Source organism: Ambystoma mexicanum, chromosome 10 (assembly GCF_040938575.1).
Source record: "Ambystoma mexicanum isolate Mex_15411 chromosome 10, UKY_AmexF1_1, whole genome shotgun sequence".
NCBI lineage: Eukaryota > Metazoa > Chordata > Amphibia > Caudata > Ambystomatidae > Ambystoma > Ambystoma mexicanum.
This window is the reverse complement of record NC_090932.1, coordinates 113059242-113074491: the sequence shown is the minus strand read 5'-3', so window position 1 is coordinate 113074491 and position 15250 is coordinate 113059242. Positions and strand designations below refer to the sequence as shown.

The window sequence follows — 15250 nt, the reverse complement described above, 5'->3', positions numbered from 1 at the left end:
AGAGGGCAACCCTCAGCGGCATGCTCGGCCTTTAATAAGGACCGCTGCACAAGGAATGTGTATAGGTTCAGACATGAATGTAGTAAGTGTGCAGGGAAGCACCCACTTATGCCGTGTTTCCATCAAGGAGACAGAGGGAGGGGGAGAGGATCCGGCAGAGGGGTTGTGGGGAACGGCTTTTACTCCAATTTAATTGGAGGTGTTGGAGAAGTTGTTGGAATTTTATCCGGATAGGGAAGGGGCGGAGATTTTGGGAGAGTGTTTTCGTCATGGTTTCAGGCTAGGTTACCATGGACCAAGGGTGCGTCATTGGGCGGAGAATTTGAAGTCCGCCAAGGAAAATGTGGAGGTGGTGAGGGAGAAATTGGGCAAGGAGATAGCGGTGGGGAGGGGGGTAGGGCCATTTGATGATCTGCTAGGGGATTTAGTGGTATCCCCACTGGATGTTGTGCCCAAGAAGGTCTCGGGGGTATTTAGATTTATACACCACTTGTCATGGCCTGAGTCTGACAACGATTTTATTGCTCCGGAAGAGTGTGGGGTTGTATACGCAAGTGTGGATCAGGCGGTGGGTTTGATGAGGAAAGCGGGGTGTGGGGCCTTCATGGCCAAGTGCGACATTAAGGCGGCTTTCAGGTCCCGGAGAATTTTTGGCTGCTGGGAATGCAATTTGAGGGCCGCAACTACATTGACAAAGCCTTGCCGATGGGGGGCGCAATTTCCTGCACCTTGTTCGAGCGTTTCAGTTCCTTTTTGCAGTGGGTTTTTTCACATAGTTCTGGTTTGGAAGGGGTACTGCATTACCTAGATGATTTTCTGTTCATTAGTGGGGCGGACAGAGAGAGGGAGTGCGGGGAAATGTTAAAGATGTTTCAGGACCTAATGGGAGAGTTGGGGTGCCTTTGGCAGAAGACAAAATGGAGGGACCGGCAGTGGCGTTAACCTTTTTAGGGATTGAATTGGACTCATTGGTCATGACCTCACGCTTGCCGCACAACAAATTGAGCAAACTGGTAAGATTGCTGGAGAAAGCGGTGGGGGCACGGAGAATGATGCTAGTGGAAATGCAGAGACTGGTGGGGCATTTGAATTTTGCATGCAAGGTGGTGGCCCCAGGGCGGACTTTTTGTAGAAACATGGCACGGTATATGGTGGGAGCGAAGTGCCCACATCATCGGGCAAGGGTGTCAGGTGCAGTTTGGGAAGACTGTAGGATCTGGCTGCGTTTTCTGGAGAGTTTTAACGGGGTGTCCATGTGGCTGCAAGGGGATCCGGTGTCATGGGAAGTGCAGATATTTTCAGATGCAGCAGGTGCGAGGGGGTTTGGAGTGTTTTGGGGAGGAAAATGGTGTGCGGAGAAGTGGCCATTGTGTTGGTTGAAGGAAGGGAGGAGCATAGCATTTCTAGAATTTTTTCCTTTGCTGGTTGCGATGGAGTTGTGGGGGAAGGAGTTGCAGAACAGGAAAGTGAATTTCAACATTGACAACGAATGCGTGGTACATGTAGTGAACAGGCAGTCGACAAGGGATCAGAGGGTGGCAAGATTGATGAGAGAGTTTGTTCTGTGTTGCATGGAATGGAATGTGGTGTTGGAGGCAACACGTGTGCTGGGGAAGCAGGCCCGGCTCTAGCAAGGGGCCCAGGGGGGCCAGGCCCCCCCAGAGTCAGCCTCTGCCCCCCCCATAGAAAGGAGGCGATTTCAGTGAATTGCAGGAGGCCAGGCGAGGATTTGTTTTCTTGCCCTGGACAATGAGTTATGCCCCATAGCCATGAAAGTACAAATGACCAGGGAGATGTCACACCTCTAATTGAGGTAGCACACTTATTCAAGCAGGCTGCCTACAACTATTTTCTCAAACCCAAAATCACAATTTCGGTTTCTGTAATTTAAAGTATGTTTGTTTTTTGTGGGAATATAGTGGTTTGTCACATCATGCTTAATAAAATGGTTAACTATATCAAACAATAAATGACAGGTACAGTTGCTTGAACACAGCTTTCTGCAGAAGGTGCGTCAACTGACAGGGGGCCCTTGCAAATTACATTCAAAGTATATATTCTGCTGCATTAACTACTTGAGTATAAGTGTTGGTAGTAACACAAATGTAATTCTGGAGGGGAGAGTATAGTCAAATCAAAAAGTGATAGATGAAATGCTTTGAATTAAACATTACCACTACTGTTGCTCTGCGCAACATTCCATGCCATAATTCTGTACTATGTCTGTGTGATTAGATAAGGCAACAAGCCATTAGCAAATGACATTTGGTGCTGCCACCAAATGGTGCAGTTGAATCTCAATTGCTACACCTTGTTTCATCTGCACTGGAACACAAGAAACCACGTGACTTGCTTGGCCCTGTGGTCTAGCAGTTTTGGAAGGGCTTCTGACATTAGTGACAGGGCCAAGGCTGATATGCAAACAATGGTATAGAAGGCTGGCCAGAGCATTGTTGGTAGTTTTAATTGATTCAGAGACTTTTTACATATTAGGTACAACCAGAAATCATTCTATGGAACACAGATAAGATGGCAATAAAATGTGAGGATAAACACACATCCTATGGGTGTGTGTGGTCATTTACCCACCTAATGACTAGCCATGGCTTTGTTAATGCCTCACCACCCAAACCTAACCTTTCTAGAACTCTTAGAGCAAGCTCTATTACAAAATAACACCAAATGTGTTGCTGTATAGGGCCTGCCAGTGTTATATCTAAGCATTCTTTTGAGTGTTTAATTACTTAATTGCCTCTGTAAATGAGCTCTTGATGTAGGAACATTCTCTCAATGTGTGTCTTCAGCCAGTTGGTTTTATAAGCAATATATTTGTCAATGCCTCTGTAATTTGCACTGAAGTCTTGTTTTAAGCAAGCAATCACAAAGCCAGCAGTTTTTGCATGCGTATAGGTATTAGCAGACATTTGTCATGCCATCATATGCCCAGTTACTGTCACAATTTTCCGGCTTTTCCCATATTATGGCCAGGTGGTGCCCTTATCGCAGTGCCTGGAAAATGCCTATCCATGCCCAATCAAAAGCCCAAGCTGTTGGCTAGGCCAATGCATGTTGCCTTGAGTTTGTCTCCCTAATTGAACGTGTATATGCCCAGATGTGCGTGTCTTTCTTGCTATGGCCAGGGAATCAAGCTGCACCTCACTGAGCTGGTCCAAGAAGGCCCTACCTGAAAATGATAAGGCTAGGTTGGCAAGTATTGACGTTTCAGATCTTCTCATGCATACTTACCAGTGGGGTACAAACCTAAATAAAATGTATCTTTGTTTGGAAGCCTAGTCTACTCTGCAAGAACGTTTCACGATTCAAACTGATATGTACTGACTTGATAACCTCATTCTGTTTGAGTAACTTTACAGAGTTTGCATGAAAACAGAATATGTCATGTGTGTTGTGGGATTTGTTTGGAAAGTATGATGTAAATCCTGGGTACTGGGTGTTTAGGCAGTGCCGGAAATTAAACATGAACACCCGTAAAATAACAAAAAAGAAGAGCATTTTCTATAATGTTACGCGCAAAGAGTAAAAGGTGTACATCTTTTATAACTAAAAAGCAGTATTTCAATATTTTCTGAAGAGTGCAATCAGATGTGGATTTAACATTTGGGCAAGGGGCCAATGCCAATGACACCCCCCCCCCCCCCGCTCTACCCTCTCCCCTCAAATACAAACAGCAAGGCTGAACAGGCCCTATCAGTGAGATCTTACCTTTTTAATGTGTCTCAACAGCAGATTATTTACAACAGGAAGAGATTAGAGATGAGAAAAGGTAAAAAGGCAGTGACCATTGCTGTGGCACTTTAAACAAAATGTATATAGGGTTTTAAGCAGCTATTTAAGTGTGATTGTTGGGTGATTAGTAATTAAGGGGATACAGAACAAGATGTGTTAAACAATAACCTTGTCATGGATTTCTTTTCATTTTGTGTCTGTATGAGATTGTTTGTACGTTCTCATTAATTGCTATGCTGGAGCTTGTAGGCTTCCATTCAGGATGGGGAAAATAAAGCTGCATTCATATGGGATAATTTTCCAGGTCAAGCAGAGTGGAAGAAGTGGTGCTAAATGTATTTAACTCCACTTTTTATGAGCTTCAGGATTTTGTATGATTTGACAGGCGAAGTTGGAGATCAGATCGGACTTAACAAGGTCCCCCTGCCGAATCCGATTGGTATTCCACCAGCATGTATTTTTACGTTGGTGGAAAACCAATGGATTTCTATGGGATCTTCCTGACTTTTACACCTGGTAAAAGTGGCCAGAGTCCAAAGGAATACATTGTGGATGGCTCCCACAATCGTTAATTGTGGAAGTGATGTACACTTTTCCAGACACGTAGTGGTAATGTTAAGAGCAAAGACCATTTTCGCCTGTGTTTTACTCTTTACTTTTCCAGTACTTGGTGGAAATAATGAAAATTAATGAAGGGACCTTTTTGAAAAAAAGTGCAAACAGGAGAATTCTGCTCTGTGCAATTTAGGATTCAAAACAAAATGCCCCCCTTAATATTTTCATCAACATGTTTCTACAATGATGAATACATTGTTAGGTTGGTTTATCATGTGATTTGTGCATTTTTTTAAAAAGTAATCTGCATAACATTTAGTATTATTTTAGGTATTCAAAGCCAAACTTCGACACATATTTGTACCACCTTGAGCTCGGAAGATGTGTGGACAAGTATCTAAATTTCAGGCTAGACTCTACTTATGGCTTTACCACTTTACCAACGTGTGTGATTCTTGGCATATTTTTTAATTTCACTATGCCTTGCCTGTTATCATTAGGTGCCCCTAGAAGTGATTCAGTTTGCCTTATAATCTATTCCCACAAGCCTCACTCATGGTTTAATAGATGAGCAGCCCAGGCATTAGGACACACACACACATCTAACTTTGAAAATATTCCGGGACACATTTTTTGAACAAAATTGTGTCATTCAATAGCAAATCTAAGTGAACACATCAAACAAAGAGTCATCATGGATAATTGCATATTATAACCAGTATGTAAACAGTATGTACCAGACAATGATGTACAGGGGCACGCCCCACCAGGAGCGATAAACCACGAGGCCCCAAACCCCTCAACCATCACTGTCTGCCTCCTGATGCAGCCCTTACAGCCCTAGCACTCTCTTGCACTCTCAACTCAATTATAATTTTGTGTTTAAAATTTAATTTTGGACATGAACCATGGATGGGAGGCATTCAGAATGGGACTACTGTAGGGGTTCAGTTGGAAAAGAGGGGTGGAGGTTGTGGAATAGGTGAGTGAAGGGCGGATTGTAGACATTTGTATGTTTTTGGAGGATATGTTGTTGTGCTCGAAATAGTGTTAAGATCAACAAGGCTACCTGTATTGATAGGACATGGTATTTTCTGTTCTTGAAATTAAAATAAGTTTGAAAAAAATGTAATTTAGCAGGAAACAATCTCCTATTGCTTGCTTCAGTATTCTGGGGGGGGGTCTATCTTTCACAACAAGATGAAGGGAGCACAAGCATCTCCTCTGGGACCTGCTGGGAGTAGCCACAGTTCTCAGAAAGGTATTGTTGGGCGGACACCATCTGAGATGGTACAAAGACTGGGGGCCTCACTGCTCCGTCCTTTCAGAGAAGGAAGAGGAGGCATCACCCTCAATTCTCCCAAGCCACGCCAGGAAATGCAAGCTAGGTGCTGGTGTGAATGGGTGGGAGGGGAGGTAAATGGGAACGTGGTTAGGGCAGCTGAAGCAAGTTGACTGGACGGTGAAAGGTGAAGGAGGATCAGATATAACAGAAAGGGGAGAGCAGATGGGAAGGGAAGATCGGCAGATTGATGTTGAAACACTATTTTCCGTGCTTCTCTTTTGCAATGTACTGCTTTTTATAGAGGGGTGCAAATGTATTTTTGCAGATCTGGGAAGAATTTTTTTGCTGGATCGCGGATCTTGGAAATCGGAATCAATGCCAGCACTTTGTTTAGGGTACTCCTGACCCACACCCAATGGAATGTGGACCCCCCAGATCACAACCCTGGCCCACCCCGATGACAATTCCTGGAGCTGGGCCTGCGGGGAAGGATAATGACATCGCTGTTGCATTATCTCGTTTTCAATGGTAGAGATTCTGGGGATTGGCTACAGGAGCGGAACAGGAGGGGCAGCGGAATCCAGACGAGCTGTGGAACATAGGAAGCTTAGAGCGCTTTCTTTGGTGGAGGGTTTGCTTGCCCTGGCATCTAGAGAGGCATACAGGAGAGCATGCAAGGATTTCATAACAGGGGAACTCAGAGTTGGAAGGGCATGGAGGATGCAGAGAGCAGAGAAGGGATGATGTAACTAACGTCATCTTGAGGTGCATGGATAAGGGTTGGTCTAAGGCAACTATAACGGGAAAGATGGCGGGGATCGCTTTCTATGGGAAGTAGTTTTGGGGTTTTCAGCTGAGCGGTGGAGAAATGGCGAGCAGGATGTGGAAGGATGGGCAAGGGAGAGTAAGAGGGAGAAGGACAAGAGGAGACCGGTTTTGGCAGGTCTATAAGCCAGGTTGTGTCGGGCTGTGGGGGGTGTTTGCTGGTCGGCTTGGGAAGGAGAGTTGTTTGCGACTTGCTTTACATGGCTGTTCTTTGGGGCCTTTAGGGTTTCTGAGCTGGTTGGAGGAAAGAGTGAAGTAAGTGGACTGTGTTGGGAAGATGTTTATTTTACAGAGTTAGAGCTGGACATCAGGATTAAGAGGTCTAAAACGAATCAAAAAGGAAAGGGCTCTTGGGTTGTGCTGGGTTGGGGAGCAAGGATGTGTGCCCTGTGAGGACAGGTTTGGCGTAGAAGGAGCTGTGTGTGGGAAGGACGTGTTTGGTTTTCCAGCATGAAGATGGGGCGGCAGAATCATCAGCGCAAGTTTTGGGGGTGCTACGGAAGGTATTGGTAGTGGTAGGGGAAAAGGAGGAGGAGTTCGGAATTCATTCATTTAGGATGGGTGCGGCATCTGAAGGCAGTAGATTGGGCTTATCGGAGGATAAGGTGAAAGGTTTGGGGTGGTGGAGGTCCGGGAGATACAAAGGGTACATCAGAGAGCTGGGAAAAGGTGCTGTTTGAAATAGGGTTTGGGGAATACAGGAGGGTCGGATGGGGTGGGGTGATTGTGATTGGAGAGTGATATTGTAATTTCTTTTTCAGATGCTGCACGGATGCCGGGGGAGATGCCGGAGATTTGGATTGTAGGCCACTCTATTGTTAAGTGGGCGGAGAAAAGATTTTTTGGCAGGCAATTGGGTTGCAGCTACAAAGTGGCAGTGGTAAGGTGGTCCAGTTTAGGGGGGCTTCGCTGGGATCAGCTGCTGCCTAGGTTGGCGCGGCTGAAGGAACACTATGGAACTCCAGAGGGGTTGATAATTCATGCAGGGGAAAATGACCTGGTAAGAGTTACAGGTGTGGCTCTTCTTAGAAAAATGAAAAGGGATTTGGTATGGGTCCGGGAGATGTGGCCCAAAGCATATGTAGTTTGGTCTAAGCTGTTGCCGCAGAGAGTTTGGAGAGGAGCGAGAAGTGAGGGAGCAATAGAGCGTGCCAGGAAGGGAATAAATAGAGAAATGAAAAGTTGTGTGCCTCGGCGGCAGTGAAGGTTTTAGATCACAAGGAAATAGTTTATGAGGGTTTTAAAATCTTCAGGGAGGATGGAGTTCACCTGTCCATTTATGGGAATAGCTATTACTTGGCGGATTTGACCTTGCAGGTGGAAGAGATGGTAAGGAGTTGGAGGTAGAAAAAATGTAGTAGGGGTGGGGCAGAAAGAACACCTCAGTGGAGGGTTTTTCTGTTGCCGGGGGAATGTCCCCGTTAGATGAGTGGGGAGTGAAGCACAATGGGGGAATAGCGTGGAAAAGGATGGGGGTGGTGCTCTTTGCACAAATGGGCTGCCCCAGGGGAACAGCTTTTGAAGATGGAGGGGCAGGGCCCCGGGGAGAAAGCGGGACACCTGGAGAAGATGGTAAGGAGACGGTAGGGACCAAGGGATAGGTAGGGAGGAAGTGGATCTAATTAATTATTTATTTGTTGGGGGAAATGAAAGTGTGGAATTTTTAAATTGGTTGTTAAAACATTTTGTTAGTCTGTAAGGCCAAGGAGCCAGGTTAGCGGTTACTTGTGAGCTTTGGCCTGTCACATTAAAGTGACCTTTTCCACTACAAGCGAGTCTGGGTGTTTTGTGCAGTAATGTACCAGCAATAATAACAAACAGAGAGGGGCTTACCTTGGTGTTGTGGCAAAGTCACTAGCACACGAAGAATGCTCTTGTTGCAGAAGCTGCCACATTGATAATATATTTGTGAAGAAATAAATAGAAAAGCACCATGTTGTGCGGGATGATGTCAGCACGCCAGAGTGTGTGACGTTGCAGTGTCTTGGTGCTATGATGTTATCACATCGAGGACGTGATGACACAGAGCCCTCAAAGTGAGATGAGGGCTCCGAACTGCCATTATATATCAATTCCGTTATACAATCCAATGACCATATGTTGTAATTACAACATGGCAACAATCACTATAAAACAAAAACAAGGGTGGACGTCGTAGTGTGGAGGAGGAAGTAGTAGAGGGAGGAATGATGGTAGGAGGGTGTAGCAGTGAGTAGGAGGGATTAGTGACAACAGAAAAAGTAGAAACATCAAAGGGTGCAGACAGTGGCTGACTGAGAAGGAGGCAATGAGGTAGGTGTCCCTCAGGCTGGCTGGGTGGTTGCTCCCTGGGCTGGGGACTGCAAAATGTAAAAAGATTGATTTAAAAAGACAGAATTCTTCAGAATACAGCCTGCATCAAAGGAACCAAGTGCGGAAATGCCTCCTCGGCTTCTGTGTAGTTGGGGTGAGGAACTCTTGATTTCAGCAATGTTGCAGATGTGCCTGGGTGTCCGCCACACAGGGGCCGCCCCCAAGCTTGGCAACAAAGCACGGGCTGCACCACACTCGGGGCATGCCTGGACCACCATGCATTTGCAATGTGCATGATGATCATGCTGATGGAAGGAAATGCTGCGCACTGCACTAGGCGAAAGATAGAAGTATGTGTTTTAATCAAACCTTAAATCTTTCACCTAGTGTAGAAACGCGCCTGGCTCAGGGGTCCTAACATCCAAATGTACCAGCCAACTCTGCGTGTGGCCAGCAATATTATGCACAGTAAGGATACCATGAGAAAACGTGTTCATGCTTGCTCTGCCAGTATCCCCATGTATGAACATTCTCTTGTTGGCGTTGCCCTTAATGCCAGTAAAACTCCCCTTCGCAAGAAGAAAACATGTTTCTGCTGCTGTGCAAATTGCTTGCCCAACCCCCGCACCACCATGTAAGAATACTCATATTGACTTTGCCCTCAATGTCAGTAAAACATGCAATGCTACAATAAGGAACAATTTCCTTGTTTGGCTGAACATTTGCCTCCAACTAATTTGTAAGAACACTCATCATGTTGACTTCGCAATTAAAACCAGTAAAACTTACAATGCCTGAGTAATAAAACATTTACTTGCTGACTGCACAAGTGCCCCAACCTCTCCATGTAACAACACACATCATGTTGGCCTTGCCCCTTATGTGAGTAATAAATGCCATGCCAAAGAAAGCAAATGAGCAGTCTGTCTGTCCCATTGTGCTATAAACCCCTACCCCTCCTCCATATAATAACATTCATCAAGTTGGCTTTGCCCAAAAATACCAGTAAACCATGTAAGAAAACATCCATGATCCAATGCCACTTGCCGGCCCCAGCCTTGCATGCACACATGCATACCCATTCACCCACCAGCCACTCACCCATTGGTGGCTGGTGAATAATTTAATTGGAAGGGTGTAAATATTTTCCAGAAATATACCAGAGCATGCGAGCCTAGCAAGGGAATTCGAACCAACCAGAAGTGGTTTGGAGTGGTGAAGGTTGGGTTCCCTCCCTCTCCGAGAAATATTTTTGAATGCTAGGCCAAAATGATGCATTATATAGCACACTTTCTGTGAAAAGGTAGTTAAATAGCCAGACACTTTGCAATTGGTTTTAATCCAAAAATCCAACAGATGCAATTCACCAACAGTGCACAGGAGCATTTCATTGATGCCTTTGCCCACAATATATGCCAGTATTCCCATATAAGAACGTACTAATTTTTGTTTTGTGCATAATGCCAAAAATGATAAGTTAAGAAAATATGTCCAGGCTGGCTCAACCAACATGTGTCAATATCCCTGCAGAAGACATACTCCTGTTTGCCATTGTAAATGCCATGCCACAATAAGAAAACCCGTCCAAAATGACTGCATAACAATGCCAGCCTACCCACATCATAAGACTTATCATTTAATAACATATCATGCCACAGTAGGAAATGGCTAGATTGACTGCACTCAAATGCCAGTCTAGCCAAGTAATGACATTTATCATGCTTGCGTCATCATACATGCCCAGTAAAAAAATGGCATGCCACAGTAAGAAATGGCTAGACTGCCTGCGGCCAAATGCCAGTCTAGCCAGGTAATAACATTTCATGCTTGAAGCTTGCTTTATCATGGATGGATGTCCAAAAATGCACAAACCCCACATAACCCACCAAGCCCTCCCCTCCCTGCCACCAAATCCCACCCCTCACCCGCACCCACCAAAATCAGCTCCTCAACAGCCATGCCAGCTGTAAGAAGATTCAATTCAACACTACAGCTAAGTCAATGCCTAGTCTGGGATACTAAATGGAAACCCTTATTGATATATCTTTATGTCCAGTTCATGAGTTCTGGATGACTACCCCTATATAACACCCCTCTCTTAGAATCCCCCTGACCCCACTGAGCCAAGAAGTAGTTCTGTTTTGCAAGTTTAAAAGGTTTATTTGAGAAATAAGACAAAATATAGATACCACACTTTTATAATAAATTAATAATCGATATCGCCCTTATAAATATAATGTTAATCAACAATGGGTAATCTGACACTAGCACACTACTTTATAATCAATGAGGAGTTAGTATAGGATGGATCAAGTAGCAAAAATACTTTTATGATTTCAAGGGAAAAGCAATGAGGAATAAAATGCAGTACAGAAATACTTGAGATGATTTTAGCAAAAGATAATATAATCACTTTTTCTCTGGCAATTCACCCCCCTCCCCTATGCAATGTAAGACATGGAAGTAGATGGAAAGAGGAGCACACAGTTCTCAGGAATGCAATCAAATACAATACGAAATTCAGTTCCCCCCCAGCAAGCTTAGAGAAAACCAGTATGAGTTTTAAAACACAGGCCCAAGTGCTTTGAATGTGGTGGCAATGAAGTGAGAAATATGCTGAAAATGCTTTTAATTCCCTTTAGGAGGTTCAGGGTGAGTGAGAGATACTTGGGATGGGTTCAGGCTCACTTTAGCAATGATTCAGAGATGGTGATTAAGAGGCAAACGAATTTTTAGCAAGGAAAGAAATGACTGCTGATGGTTACACGTGGCTGGATTCTTAACCAAATCGCAAATCGCGGTAAAATTCGCGAGTGCGTGAATCATGATTACGGCACAAGTATAAGGAGTAGCAAGTCGGTTCTAGGTTCGTTGGAAAGCTGAGATTCTAAGCTTCTAAAATGACAGGTGACAGCCTGCAGCTTCAGAATTGACAGGTGACAGTTGTGCAGCTTTACAAATGACAGATGACACGATTTCTAGGAGGCTGTTCTACTTAAGTTAAAATAGTTTGGATTAGATTATTTTAACTAAGAGATTGGTTCTGCACAGTTCTGCTAGGTACTCACAATATAAATTTGAAATAGGCCTCGCCACGGATCTGGTCAGGTTTTGGACTGGACTCTGGTTCTGGTCTCGGCACTTCACAGTGATCTGGGTCACTGGTTCTGCGGTTCTGCACGGTCTGGTCTGGTCTGGCACTGGTCTGGTCTGTCCGGATACAGCGGTCTCTGCACGGCTCCTGGATCTCTGCACTGGTCCTGGCAAAAGTTCTTGGCAAGGGATTCAAGCAGCTCGCCCGGCTGTGAGTAGCTTGCAATGATTTGAGGCCTGCTGCAGAGAACTCAGCTTGTGGTCTTAGGCCTCTGATTTAGGTTCTAAAGTATAAGTTCTAGGTTCTGGAGTATGTAGCTGGAGTCAGTATGGAACTGGTATCTTCTGGATGTTGTGTGGTCCGGCAAAACGCTCCGCAGCAACTGGATTTGAATGTCCTCTCTAGCTTCCAGTGGCTCTTTTTATGTCTTTTGAAAGTGGGTGTGTCCGCAGCATCACTAAGCCAGCCCCTCTCTCAACTGATCATTGGTCAAGCTTTTCTCTCTTCCTTGATAGGGGAAAGGAAATGTGAGTCATGGTGATGCTGTTTTATGGCCTGCAGAAAGGACACTCCCCTGTCAAATTGCACACAAATCTATATTTGACCCAAATACATATTCCACAGATACACAGTTGTTTGTCATTGCATACACACATCATGCATTACTGATGGGAGGCACTGTTCCGACCCTGGCGTTTCTAGGAGCTTGGGTAAAGAAATGGCAACTTTTTGCGCTTTTTAGTAGCTTTCCCCATATCGGACTTTTCTCCAAATTTATACAATTGTGTGCAAGGCATGTGGGCATTTAGATAAGGAAGTGTCCGATTTTTAACATGCATACATTTAGAGTAACAGCCTCTTTTCTGCTCGTAAACCCCCAGATCATACCACCGGGTCCTAAAACCTCTTAAAATGTGGGCAGAAAAATCACAAGAATTATGGTATCATTTAGATAATTTTGACAAGTCCGCACCATGAGTTATACATCTTTCTTAAAATCATATTCTGGCCAACAGGGGTGTGTCTTCCCAGGTCACATGGTGGAGAAACCAGTCTATCCACTTTCTTTATGCTCAGCCTGTCCTCAGAGGGGGCTGCCCCTCCCCGTTTCTGCCAAGAGGAAGCCACTTTACGACCCCCCCCCAATAAACCATCTGCCTGAGTCAAGGAAGGGCTTTGTTCAAAAGGAAGCCATTTACGACCCCCCCAATAAACCATCTGCCTGGCCCTTTGTTTAGTTTCCTGCAGTCCCCAGGTAATTCAATCAGAGAGTGTGTGACCTCCTTTTGGCAGGGGCAACAGAATGCAGCCAGGCCTGGGAACCTGCTTGATCAAGTTTCAACTCCTGTGGGGGTAGATGTCAGGCAGAATTGGAATCTCTTTAAGCCAGTTTTTAGCTACATGTCATTTTGGGTTCCCAGTTTAAATCAAACTTACAATTTTTACACATGCAGCTAGAATGCTGATTCTAAGTTCAAAACTATGACATTTCAACAGTGACAACTATGTGACACTCAAAAGTAGGTCACTCATTTATTCTAAACATTTCGATTTTAGTGTCTTTCAGTTCAGTTTAGCACTCAGCCAGTCTTGTTATCAACATTATTTTGGGCTCTTCATCTTCCCAGATTTTGTAGGCACACAAAACTTCATTCTGCCAGATGTCTGCTGGTGTTCAGTGAGATTTTTGGATGTGTTGCAATGTTTGAAAATAGGCATTTTGAGCTGGCATTCAGAGAAACCAAAGGTAATTTTAAAGCGTTTTTTTTTTTGCTAGCAGGCGCTGCTGTTTTACCTTTTGCACCCATTCCACTCATGGCACCCTGGCCCATCATGCTCGCACTGGTGGGTGGCAAGTTAGGCAACCATTTTGGTGTGCGCACAAACTGCGTGGTTCTCCTGGATTCTGGCGCACATGTGGGCTTTTTGGCCATCTTGGATTTTCTAAGCCCACAGCACCAAATGTTGCAGCATTATAGCTCAAACGTGGGTCAGGACACCCAACACAGCAAAGACTCACTCACACACGCAGTGAATGAATTGGGCTGAAACAAGACAGAGCTGCGCTTCAGCAAAACTTGTTTTGCCTGAGCGACATTCTGTGTAGACCCAAGGCCCACACCCTCCACGTTGAGGAAGCTCTCTGCCCCTGAGTGCCGCAAGTCTCCTGAATGCTGTGCATTTAGAGTCTCAATGTGTGCAGTGATAGTGCCTTTACAAACTGCATCTGAAAGACGTCCTTTGCTCACCAGGACAACCCAAACTCAAACATTGAAACAGTACAAAGCTTTATATATGTCTCATGCTTTGTACAGATTTTACTTTCATGATTACTGTTCTCACAGATGAAAAGAGCATCATACCAAGTGTGCATTGCATGCTAAGAAGGAATGCACATTTTAATTACGATCACAGATATGTTTGATACATTGATGATCATTCTTATGTTCCCAAAATGCACTTTGTTTTTATACAAAGCAGCCAGCATCCTTTTCGGGGGCCCCCACTATATTCTACACCTAGCTCCATCCCTCTGTCCCAGCTACACCACTGACAATCCGCCGCCCCCACCTGATCTCCCCTTGTCCATTTCTAGCACTACACACACCACACACAGACACCTATTCACACAACATTCAGTCTTTCATTTACTCCATTCACACCGGCAACGATACACCAAACACTCGTTCAGTCACACGCACACACACAGCCACCATACAGCATGCACTCACTCAATCCCATACATTACATAATTTACCCCTCCATGCACGCATACATACAAAGATCCATCATACAGATGAAAACATCCTCGCTCGCATGCATGCATGCATGCACATACACTTAAAAAAGTTATTTTCTTCTTACCTGCTGCTGCCAGCAAAGGGCTCCTCTCCCAGGCAGGCATCCAGCCGCATTGACAGGAACCAGGGGCTCTTCCTTGTTCCTGACATGCGCAGAGGAGCAGGAGCTGCTCCATCTTAAAGAAACATTCCGGTTGCGCAGCAGGAATGGACCCCTCATCCCGCGGTGCAACTGGAACGTTTGTTTCTGAAAGATATCATTTCTTTCTGAAGTCACGCTCCGAACAGGCCAATTGAAATGCACAATCCCCTATCCCTATACAAAACTAAGCACTGGTTCGAGTAGGGATATTTAGGAAGTTTAGTGAGATAAGGTCAAGGGCCTTTAAGTGAACATCTCAGAACATTTAGCAACTTGCATATTGAGGGAGAAACAATCACTATATACTAACTGGGGCTAAGGACAATTGGGTTGGGGGAGGTCGTTGCTTGAAGATGAGAGCGAGAGAGGGATGGTCTTAGGGCCCATTGATATTTCAATAAAAACCCTCAAAGCACCTCTGAGATTTGGAATGATTCGTGTGCCATTTGTGAATAAAATGTCTGTGGCAAATGTGGGTCGGACATCTTGACATACGAAAAAACATTGAT

General features: G+C 44.9%; 1 long non-coding RNA gene across 1 annotated transcript in view; it reads right to left on the bottom strand.

Annotated features, from left to right (window-relative positions):
• LOC138493137 (uncharacterized) overlaps positions 1 to 14747 on the bottom strand; it is a 167406-nt gene extending 152659 nt beyond the window's left edge. The window contains exon 1 of the long non-coding RNA XR_011276276.1: positions 14664 to 14747. This is a non-coding gene — a long non-coding RNA (uncharacterized lncRNA). The remainder of the gene's footprint in view (positions 1 to 14663) is intronic.
• Between the last annotated feature and the right edge of the window lie 503 nt (positions 14748 to 15250).